The 10,977-nt window shown below is 40.3% G+C and overlaps 1 pseudogene; it reads right to left on the bottom strand.

Annotated features, from left to right (window-relative positions):
- Positions 1-2,721: 2,721 nt before the first annotated feature.
- LOC120521608 lies at positions 2,722-3,910 on the bottom strand (annotated as a pseudogene).
- Between the last annotated feature and the right edge of the window lie 7,067 nt (positions 3,911-10,977).

Below are 10,977 nucleotides of genomic sequence, written 5' to 3'. Positions count from 1 at the left end.
CTCCTTTGAAAAAATGTATTAAAAAGTTGTTTAGGACAAAGTAAATAAATGATATTAATTATTTTTACCAATTTATTCCTTATCTGGCACCACAAATCAATTGACCAAGATAAGTTGCTGTTCATACTGTCCTTTCTAAATCAACTCATCCTCCTTGTGATCTATGAAATAAAAGCAACTTAAGGTTTTTTGGCATTGCTATATTACATTGCTGTATTACATGTGAGTGGTCTGCAGATGATAAGAAATTAGAAAAGTGGCCTCTTGCCCGAGTGCAGACTGGTTTTCTCTTAAAAATGAAAGTTTTATTGATTTTCTGTATTATATGTTTAGGCTGAAATTTAGTTTTTATCTTTCCATTTTCCAGGTCCCTTTAACTTAATAAATCCATATTTTCAATGAACTTATCAATATTTATCAATTCAAGTATTCATTTCTAATAACATTTATTTATTATTATTTGGAATCTTTAAGAACCTCATTTAAAAAATAGATATTTAAATATGCATTGTATATGCATGGTGTGTTTGTGTTCATTATTTTATTTTTAAGTTTTGTTGCATTTTGGTTTTTTAATGCTTGATAAAACTTAGTAAACCACCAACTCTGAAAAAAATATTTTGACCAAGAAATGAAGGGCCAAAGGAAGAAGCAGAGGTCATAACCCAAATACAGTATGAGAAAAACAACAAAAAATATTTTCCCTAGTTATCTAAGAGTTATATCTCTCTATTATAAAAAAAAATCTTGCGACAAGACAAGACTTTTGCCATGAGATTTTTTCAAGTCACACCCTCCTGTCAACCATTTCAACCATGGACATGGTCCTCTTACCTCTCATTTGTGTGAATGCTTTTGACACAAACACTTCCTGCTCTCTCAGCGCGTATAAATTTTAACGTTTTCCTCACTTTAAGTTACCAATTAAAGAAGACATATTATATCCAAATCTTATTAAAGAATTTCATCACGAAGGGTTATCAACAGAAAAAACGAGTACACGGGCAATCCTGGCACCAAGAAACCATGAAGTAAAATAAATTAACGCCAAAATGTCGATCCGTTACACAGCAAATTGGTTAAATGGGTATCAATAGACTATGCTGAAACAGTTGGTGGTGATCGATGCGGAAGATGAAAACATCAACTTACAATATCCCGAAGAATATCTACAACCATTAACACCATCCGGTCTTCCACTGCACAAATTACTGTAAAAAGAAGGATGTATCCAAGAAAGCTAATGTAGTACATCTTCCACAGATAACATTAGAATTCATTTTATTTAATAGAAAGAAACAAACGAAATTCACTCATGGGCAGTTATACATTGCATTATCATGATGAAAGTCCAAACACAGAATCAAAATTCAATGCAATATTGACGAAAATAGAATTCAAAAAAAATTTTTTTACTGAAGTTTTACAATAAAAGTGTAAGTTTAAAAAGTATTTGCATGTTAATTTCAAAGCCAAACAGAATGAAATCATATTGCGCAACAAATAACTCTAATGCAACATGAAACATAATTTACTTTCAAATTATTATGTTTTACTGTTTTTTAATATGGTTAATTACTCACGCATCCCCATACGCGAGCGGCAGAACCGCAAAGAGGCTAGTGTATAGCACAGGCCCAGGGATTGGCGAGCAAAGTGAGCAGGGGGCAAAAGCCACCTACTAATGTTATAATGCAACAAAGATTGTAAATGTGACAATGTACACTGCCATCTTAAATAGTGATGGCGTAATGATGTCATACTACCTACTCAATTGACATCACAACATGCCAATTTGTTTGGCAATGTATGTCATTATTTTAAAGAACATGGTAGTGCCACGCTTAAACATTGTAAAATGACGACAAAACAGTGCTATGAAATATAATCAAATAAGTGCAAAACAAAAACAATTACATTTTTAAGTATTTTTAAGTTATCTAAACTAATCAGAACTTAGTTATAAAAAATAATTTCACATTGAGAGCTGAAGGTACTCATACACAGACTCTTACTCTTAATCAGTTTTCCTTATTGAACTTTACCCTTACATGTTGCTATAGCTACACTTTTGTTAATGTCTTTGAAAATGTCTTAGGGCAAAAATAAATACACTTTACTGACTACCGCTTGATTATTGTGGTTGTTTTCTCATAAATGGTGAAAATCTATTTCAACATCCAGAAACATGATTTTCTCCTGTTTCATCAGTCATATAAAAGCAAACCATCTATCCATCCATCCATTATCCAACCCTCTATATCCTAACTACAGGGTCACAGGGGTCTGCTGGAGCCAATCCTAGCCAACACAGGGCACAAAGCAGGAAACAAACCCTGGGCAGGGCGCCAGCCCACCGCAGGGCACACACACACACACATCAAGCACACACTGGGGCAATTTAGAATTGCCAATGCACCTAACCTGCATGTCTTTGGACTGTGGGAGGAAACTGGAGTACCCGGAGGAAACCTATGCAGACAGGGGGAGAACATGCAAACTCCATGCAGGAGGACCTGGGAAGCAGACCTGGGTCTCCTAATTGCGAGGCAGCAGTGCTACCCAGCGCTGCCCTTAAATGCAAACCACAAACAAGTATCATGTTAAATTCAAATACTACACAATAAAAAAAATATACAACAGATAATCTGATATATATAAATGCTGCCAGGAATTACAAATTGTTTGAAAGAAAAATAAGGCAACTAATTTTGTACTTACTGCTGCCCACCAAAGCGTGTGGAATGCTGGTAAAGTTGGTTTCCTGAACATCATGCTCAACAGTATAAACCATTGCAGAAAATGTGAAAATGCCTACAGTTATGAAAAGAAAGAGACATCCAACTTGCTGGTAACATTGTTTTAGGGTAAATCCAAAGCCCGTAATCCAGTTGAATGACGTGCTAGCTTTAGTATCCGAAAGATTCTCATTAATCGCATTATTCTCAGGACTTGTCCAACTTTACCCACCCTAGCAACTGTCTCAATATCATGATCATGTCTCCCATAGTCTTCATTTCAAAGGTCTCTAATACTATCTGAAGATAAAGTGGAAGGATTGCTATTAAGTCAACAGCATTTAAAACACTTCTAACAAATCGATTAATATCTGGTGTAGAAAAAAGCCTCAAGAGAAATTCTATTGTGAAGAAGGCTATACATAGTGTTTCAACATATTCAAGGTAGGTTTTACCACTGGGATTTCCTGAGTGAGTTTTGTATTGCATTTCTTCAACAGTGTTTAACGTCATTGCAACCAGAGATACTAACACAAAGAGACTTGAGGCAACAGCCATTATTTTAGCAGTGATAGATGAAAAGGGTTTCTCCATGAGATTCCATACCTTCTTCCTCTCTTCACCATATTTCATGTCCTTAAAAAGGTCTTCATTTTCTTCTCTTTCAATTTCAGCTTGTAGTTCTTTCTGAACCTTTAACTGCTCATTAAGCTCATCTTGCCTTTCTTCAAATGAAATTCGGCAGCATCTTTGGCTATTTTTGATTCTAACCCCCCAGTAGTTTATCTCCTCTAGGAAATTTCTTGGACAAAATTCATCCTTAATCCATAAAACTCCAGTTCTATAAAAGTTAAAAACATAATGAAAAATATCTGGGTCTCTGTCAAAGAAATATTCGTTGTTTTGTACAGTGTAATCATCACACAGGTCTAGCTTCCTGCTTTGATCTGTATATGTGGCAAGTCTGCCAATTCTTGTTTTGGATACCTTGCTGCAATTTTGTAGGCAATCTTGTATGTCTTCCCACCAACATTAATGTTCAGCATACCATTTTTCACAGGAGAGTTTAGTGTGGATGGAGATAGAAAAATTGTATCCTCATGAAGGAAGTCAGTATGTTGGAGGTAAATCTGATCTGAGTCACAGTTTACCTCCTGCAATGATGTCCACTTTTTGATTTGATTGTCAGTTTCAAGGGATGCAACATAACCACTCTTTGTGGCAGAAGAAGAAGGTATTATGCTTCCCAATTTACAGGTTACAAACAAACTTTGTCTTCTTTCCTTCATTTTCAGCATTTTGCTTTTAAATTTTGTAGGGATCCAGGAGTTACACTTTTGTTTTTCAGAGTAAATGCCTTCCTATGGATAGCGTACCCAATGGAATACCAGCTGCATGCTTGCAGAAGACAGAGAGGATCTTTAAATATACTTTAAATATTATCTCTGCCTTTGAGTGACGTCCTTGAATATGTAATCGCTAATCTCTTGAAGCAACTGGAAGCATTAAAAGCATACAGACAGGCTCACATGCATTTGCATAAGCCCTCAAAAGCTCTTTTTAGATTAAGATTTAATGATCCTCTAAGATTACATGTATAAGTTTTACAAGAGATGCTAGGACACTAATACAGAAAGCACATTGTCCTGACAACATTATCCCACAATTGATACAAATCATTTTTCAAATAATTTTATTTTTCTGTCATGTCTAATGTTGAATCATTTTTTTCCTTCACAGTTCAATATTTTTTATAATGGGGCACAAAGTTCATTATTATCATTTATTTTATGCCTTACTGGGTTAGGATCATGGTAGTAACATACTGAGCTGGGATGACCAGACCACCTCATCCCCATCAATTCTCTTTTTTTTCAGGCTACTCAAGAGAGCGATAATCCTTACAGGATGTTCTTGGTTTTCCCCCCTTTTCCTCAGCCAACTATTCTTAATTTAATGAACAAAACCACCTTAACTGTCTCCTCTTGATTCATAGGCACAGTAGTTCTAAATGGAGGTCTTCTCATATTGCTCCTCGCCATATTATTGAGAGTGAGCTCAGAAACCATGTGCAGGAACCTCATTTTATTTGCTTGTACTTGAACAATCTATAAATGACCCTGATAAAATAAATCCAAAAGAATTTCTTAATAATCCATATACCATGACCCAATTCTGAAATCAGGCTTGGTATTGGTGTTCCCTGGCAAGCATCTGGTGGCTGGATGAAAATGTAGTTTGGTTATACTCAGAATGGAGCGGACATGTCTCATCACTTGAAAAAATAAGCGTGTAGGCTGGGAGAAGTGCCAATGAGTAACAGACAGAAATGGGCATCTGGGGCAGCAATTCCAATTTGGTAAGTCTATTTTACCATGAAGGATAAAAAACTATAAACTTTGCTTTTACAATAAAAGAAAAGCTAAAGTGCATAGGGTTTTAGAAATTGGAATTATAATAGAATGGGCTTTTCTTAACATTTGTAAAAAAATAAAAGAACCATGGGGATAATAAATGTTAACTATTGGCTTATACTTTAGATACTGGTACTGTGGTGGGGAGTGAAGGGAATAGGATAATGTGGTGTAGTGGTTTTAATGCTCATTGTACTTAGGGCATTGTGGGATGTAAACTACAGACTAATTGATGGAAGAGGAACAAGAATGATAATAATACAATAATATTGCCTCTAATTTAAGAGACGCTTTTTTCACGTTTCCAAACTTAAAGCTGGAGTGCATCTTAAATTCAAGGTATTTCATTGTCACACTTCAAATGGTCTTCTACAACTAAACAAATACAGTAAGTAATCTCTTGAGAGCTTATGAAAGGGAACACAAGGTAGCTCATGTGCCAAGTGAAAGTGATTCTATGATAGGAAAAACATTGTTTCTGTACACCAGCATATACTTGTAACTCTTGTATATACCAGTAAAATCTATTTTTGAAAGGGGAGGGTATCAGGCAACTTAAATTTGAAGGAATCTTATAGAGTGACTTTCCAATTGCTCAAAGTGCTTTTGACAAGGATCCACTTTACAAGTGTTTACGTGTAGGTTTTACAGCTGTGTCACAAAAAGATTAAGTGACTTGCTTAGAGTCTCAGGAAATCAAAGGTGGAAATGAATGTTTTATACACTAGTACTTTCACAACACGTTTTGGCCTACCAGGTCTGACCGGCATCTTCCCCCACCATCGAAGCCAACTCACCACCAGTTGACAGCTCCGCCCCTCTCTTCACCCGAGTGTCCAAGACATATGGCCGCAAGTCCGATGACACGACCACAAAGTCGATCATCGAACTGAGGCCTAGGGTGTCCTGGTGTGCCAACAGCATTCTCCGCATCGAGAGGAGTCAGATGAGGTGGCTCGGGCATCTGATCAGGATGCCTCCTGGACGCCTCCCTGGTGAGGTGTTCCGGGCACATTCATCCAGGAGGAGGCCCCGGGGAAGACCAAGGACACACTGGAGGGGCGATGTCTCCCGGCTGGCCTGGGAGCGCCATGGGATTTTCGAAGAGCTGGAAGAAGTGGCCGGGGAGAGGGAAGTCTGGGCCTCTCTGCTTAAGCTGCTATCCCCGCGACCCGACCCCGGATAAGCGGAAGAGGATGGATGGATGGATGGACACAAGCACTTTCTACCTCTCACCTTCTACCTCTCTATTTCTCCCTCGACTGCCTTTATTTTCTCATCCTTCCGCTTCCCTATGTCCAACAGGGAGCATTAGCTCCACAAATGGACCAGGTTCAATGCTGGGAAATGCATTGTTCAAAACTTGCTCTACTTACAGTGTAGTGGGGCTACATAATAATAAGTATTTGTTTTTTGTCTGTGCTGAGTGTGTTCTGTTTTCATTGTCCTGTTTGCTATCTTATATGTGTGTATCAGTAAATGTTGTCCCAGTAAGTTAACAGGTGAAGGATGATGAAGGCAGACCGTAATCCCAATACGGAAATTACTTGTTGAATCCACCTGTTACATCAGGGACATTCTGTATTTAAACAAGAGGAGTAAAAGGCAAAAAAGGAGGAGAGAGAGAGAGAATAGAAAAAGAATGATTTATGCATCCATATTTCAACCCATTTACGTTCATCATATAAGTTCATTACGTGCTTCTTAAGGATCTGTATCATTAACACAACTGCCAGCCCTGAGAAACCCCAGGGTTTGGATACTTATCAATCATTGCTGATAAATAGCTTCTATTAAGGAATCTTTCACAATCAAGCATTGATAAATACAGCAGTTAGCTGAGGCAGTCTTGGTGCTGTAGCTGTTGTTTTCTCAAGATGCTGTCTGCAGAGGTTTAGAATATGGACAGTAACAAACAGAAGCAATTCAAAAGTCCCTGGGTGCTTTTCATCTGATTCCCACCAGCACAAATAAAGAGCACAGTACTTTATCTTCTTTTCTTTTTATTCTTGTCTCCTTGTGCCTCCACTTCTCCTCTGGCAAACTTTGTCCTCATCCTCCTGACTCTGGCCCTTCAAATAGAGTGAGGCAACTTCTTTTACAGACCACCTGGAAGTGAGATCTCCTTCCAGTCGATAAAGGGCTCAGCAGTTCCCCATGTGCTCCCTGGCGGTGACCACTAACCTCAACAGGGCTGAGTTTCCAAACTCCAAGCTCTTAGCACTGTACAAAGCCAGGGGGGCTGCCCTCTGCTGTTCCAGGGAAAGTACTGCCCCGTACAAGCTCTCTCCCTCAGTTCCATCTATCATGCAGGCATCCCGGCTGGGCTGGGTAAGAGCCCCAGCTGTCTATCACACAATCTGGGTCTCTCCATGGTATGAAGAAAGACCCTGCTCTGTCTGCGCACCCTTTGACTTCCATTTGATGGCTGCTGCCCTGGTTTTGGACTGAGGAGCATGGGCGCCAGCACTAATAAACCACTCTGTTTAATGCAGCCCACCCTCTTTCGTGTTCTGCTGGGCAGTCAGTCATCATGCCCACATCCACTGTTGGACTTCTGGCTATTCACCTTCCCTTAGATATAGCATCCGGAGGTAATTTGCTCAAATGTCCCTTTTTCTGTGCAGTACCAGTTACACTTACCTGTACCACAGAATTTACCTGGGAAGGGAGTTCGACCCAAGTCGCCACAGATAAAACTCTGCCTTCTCCATTGGCGCCATGGTGGTCTTCCTCATTTCCCTGAAAATGTTCTTTAGGTCTCTGATGAGCTGCAATAAAGCATGTACGGGCTGGAGTATCCTCTCCAGCTCCCACACATCAAAATCAATAGTTAGTTTGGAAGGCGACAGGATAGGGCATCTGCTGGCTGTGAGTTGATATGCATGCGGCGCTCCAGCGCATGCTCCGTCAGAAGTCCCAGAGGTTTATGGGAGATGGAGTTCCGGGGACTAGCTAATGCGACTGGACTCCATCTACAGTACATTAAACCATTGGTGGAGATCTCAGTCACTGTCCCATACCTCCTTTCCATTTCAGGAGGTTCTGCATCCATTGCCCCCTTTCCCCTTCCCTTTCGACAAGCCAGTGAACATTGGACAGGGCTCCAGGCAGTTGGAGGACCATCGCTGACTCCGGTTGTACCATAAAGCATCGGGACGGCGCAGCTCATCCTCATATGGGAACAGGGCGGTGAGATCCTCATTACTTCTGTTGTCCAAGGTGGGGTTGGCGTCATCTTCCCCAGGGCAGCCTGTAGACAGGCTTCTGGGGGTCCACCACCTAGGAGGTTCAGTATGGACATTAAATAAGGATTAACAATGCCAGGGCTTATTGACCCTGCTTCTGGAACGTACCTCCTGCTGGGTTTCTTCCAGATGCACTTGATTTCCCAGCTGTCCACCTCTCCCTCCAGGTAAGCTCCCTTGCTGTTGGTGACGGTGTGCTTCTGGCCCCTGCCCAGTCTGTCTGTATTTTTCCCTGCCCATAACAGATGAGACTGGACTTCAGCAGGCATCTTCTGCAAGTTTTGTGTGCTTCTTTAACCAGTATTAGTGCGTGCTGCCACACTGCCATGTGTGTGTGGTTGCACTGCTGTGTTGGGGTTGGCACAAGAAATTTTTCAAAAGTTCCCTGCCAGCAGATGGCCAGGAATTCTGCCGACTATGCCACTTCTGGCCACCAAGGGTTACTCCTGCTCCCCAAATACCCGACACAACAGATACAGGCACAAATCCAGCAACACACAAGGCTTTATTTTCAGGGGGGAAACACTTTTCAGCCGATTCCCACCAGCACTAAGCACAGCACAGCACAAATAAAGAGCACAGAACTTTATCTTCTTTTCTTTCTCTTCCTGTCTCCTTCTGCCTCCACTTCTCCTCTGGCAAAAAAATTTAAGAAACACTTAGAAAACACATCAGATCTCAATGGGGAAAAAAAAAATCATGTTGGATATATATACTGACTAGCAAAATACGGTGCTTTGCAGCGTAAGTACTTCCTTAAAATTTTTATTAAGAAGAAAATTAAACCTTTTTAAATTGAGGGAAAATATACCAATAATTATTTGTTAAGGATCTCTTTGTATACCACATTGTGAGTTCAGCCCTCCGGTTGTAATATGACCAAGCTGTGTGCTGAGCTTACTCTTGAGCATACAACATACAGTTGGCAATGTGAACAGTAATCTTGTTTCAAATCTCACAGCTTGGATTGCTGCTGTCGTAATCGGTTTGAGTTTCATGGTTTGTTTCAATAACGAAAGTATTTGTAGGACTTGTGTTGAAGAGACATTTGGCATCTGTCAAGCGTTGTAAGTATACAACCGGTTTCATTGATAACTTCACATCCAGCTTTTGAGAGTTTAAACATTCATAAACATCAAAGTGTCCACTACTGAAGTCGTCACCTGTCAATCTAAGAGGTGTAAAATATTTGGCCATTTTGGTACACTTAAAGAGACAACCAACAATTCACGGCAGCCATCAACTCACATGCAGTTGCATAGGTGAAGGGCTTAAGCATTTCACTCTTATACTGCTCCTGTGTAGTATAATTATCTCCTGTACTGTCATCAGTCCACAACATGAACTTGTCCCAGTCATTCAATACCTAAGACACAATGTTCCTCCGGATATCAAGAGTGAGCCTGATATGGCCGTGCAATATGTAACAAAGAGAATGGAAAAGGTAGGTGCCATCTTGGTAAGTGACAGTTCTTTTGATCGATGGTGATCACCTCGATAGACATGTTAATGGGGGTACGGTTGGAATGATAAAGGAAATGGGTACCTGAACAATGTAAAGTAAGTCTAAAATACCTACACAATAACTATAATTGTAATAAATGAACAATAAAACAGCGGAGAAGCCGTGGATTAAATAAAAAGGCTGTAGTTATCAGCAGGGAGGAGTGAATCACATGGCGAAGCATGGAATGGAATGTAGAGACTGGAGCGACGGACGGCCTTATATAAGCAGGCAGCCAACAAAGTGGGAGCGTTTGGATGGGGACCCAACGGCGCCTCACACGGTGACCGAGCTGCAGGCTATGGACGTATATATGTACGTAAGTAGGATTCAGTTAGCGTTGGGAACCCGCGTATCAAATTTCTTGAAGATGGGCCCATAGGTAACAAAGACTGTGAAAAGTTCAATATGGCGGCCGACAGTGGCATCATACCACCGAAATAAGTATCAAATTTCAGCCTTCTACCTACGGGAAGTTGGAGAATTAGTGATGTTGGAAAGTTTAATATGGCGGCTGACAGTGGCATCATACCACGAAATAAGTAATGCGTATATTGGTTTCAGTTAGCGCAGGGAAGCCACCTACCAAATTTCGTGAAGATGGGGCCATGGATAAGAAAGTTGAACATGGCGGACGTTGTTGACCGTTATGACCGTTACGCGTAGAATTTCAAAATTAAACATGCTTAACTTTTGTAAGTAAGCTGTAAGGAATGAGCCTGCCAAATTTCAGCCTTCTACCTACACGGGAAGTTGTAGAATTAGTGACATTGGAAACTTCAATATGGGGGCCAACAATGGCATCATACCACTGAAATAAGTATGTACATCGGTTTTGGTTAGCGCAGGGAAGCCACCTACCAAATTTCGTGAAGATGGGGCCATAAATAAGAAAGTTCAACATGGCGAACATTGTCAACCTTTATGACCGTTATGCATAGAATTTTGAAATGAAACCTGCTTAACTTTTGTAAGTAAGCTGTAAGGAATGAGCCTGCAAAATTTCAGCCTTCTGCTTACACAGGAAGTTGGAGAATTAGTGATGTTGGAAAGTTCAATATGGCGGCCGACAG

This window comes from Polypterus senegalus, unplaced genomic scaffold (genome assembly GCF_016835505.1).
Source record: "Polypterus senegalus isolate Bchr_013 unplaced genomic scaffold, ASM1683550v1 scaffold_713, whole genome shotgun sequence".
Taxonomy (NCBI): domain Eukaryota; kingdom Metazoa; phylum Chordata; class Cladistia; order Polypteriformes; family Polypteridae; genus Polypterus; species Polypterus senegalus.
This window is presented reverse-complemented; position numbering and strand designations above follow the sequence as displayed.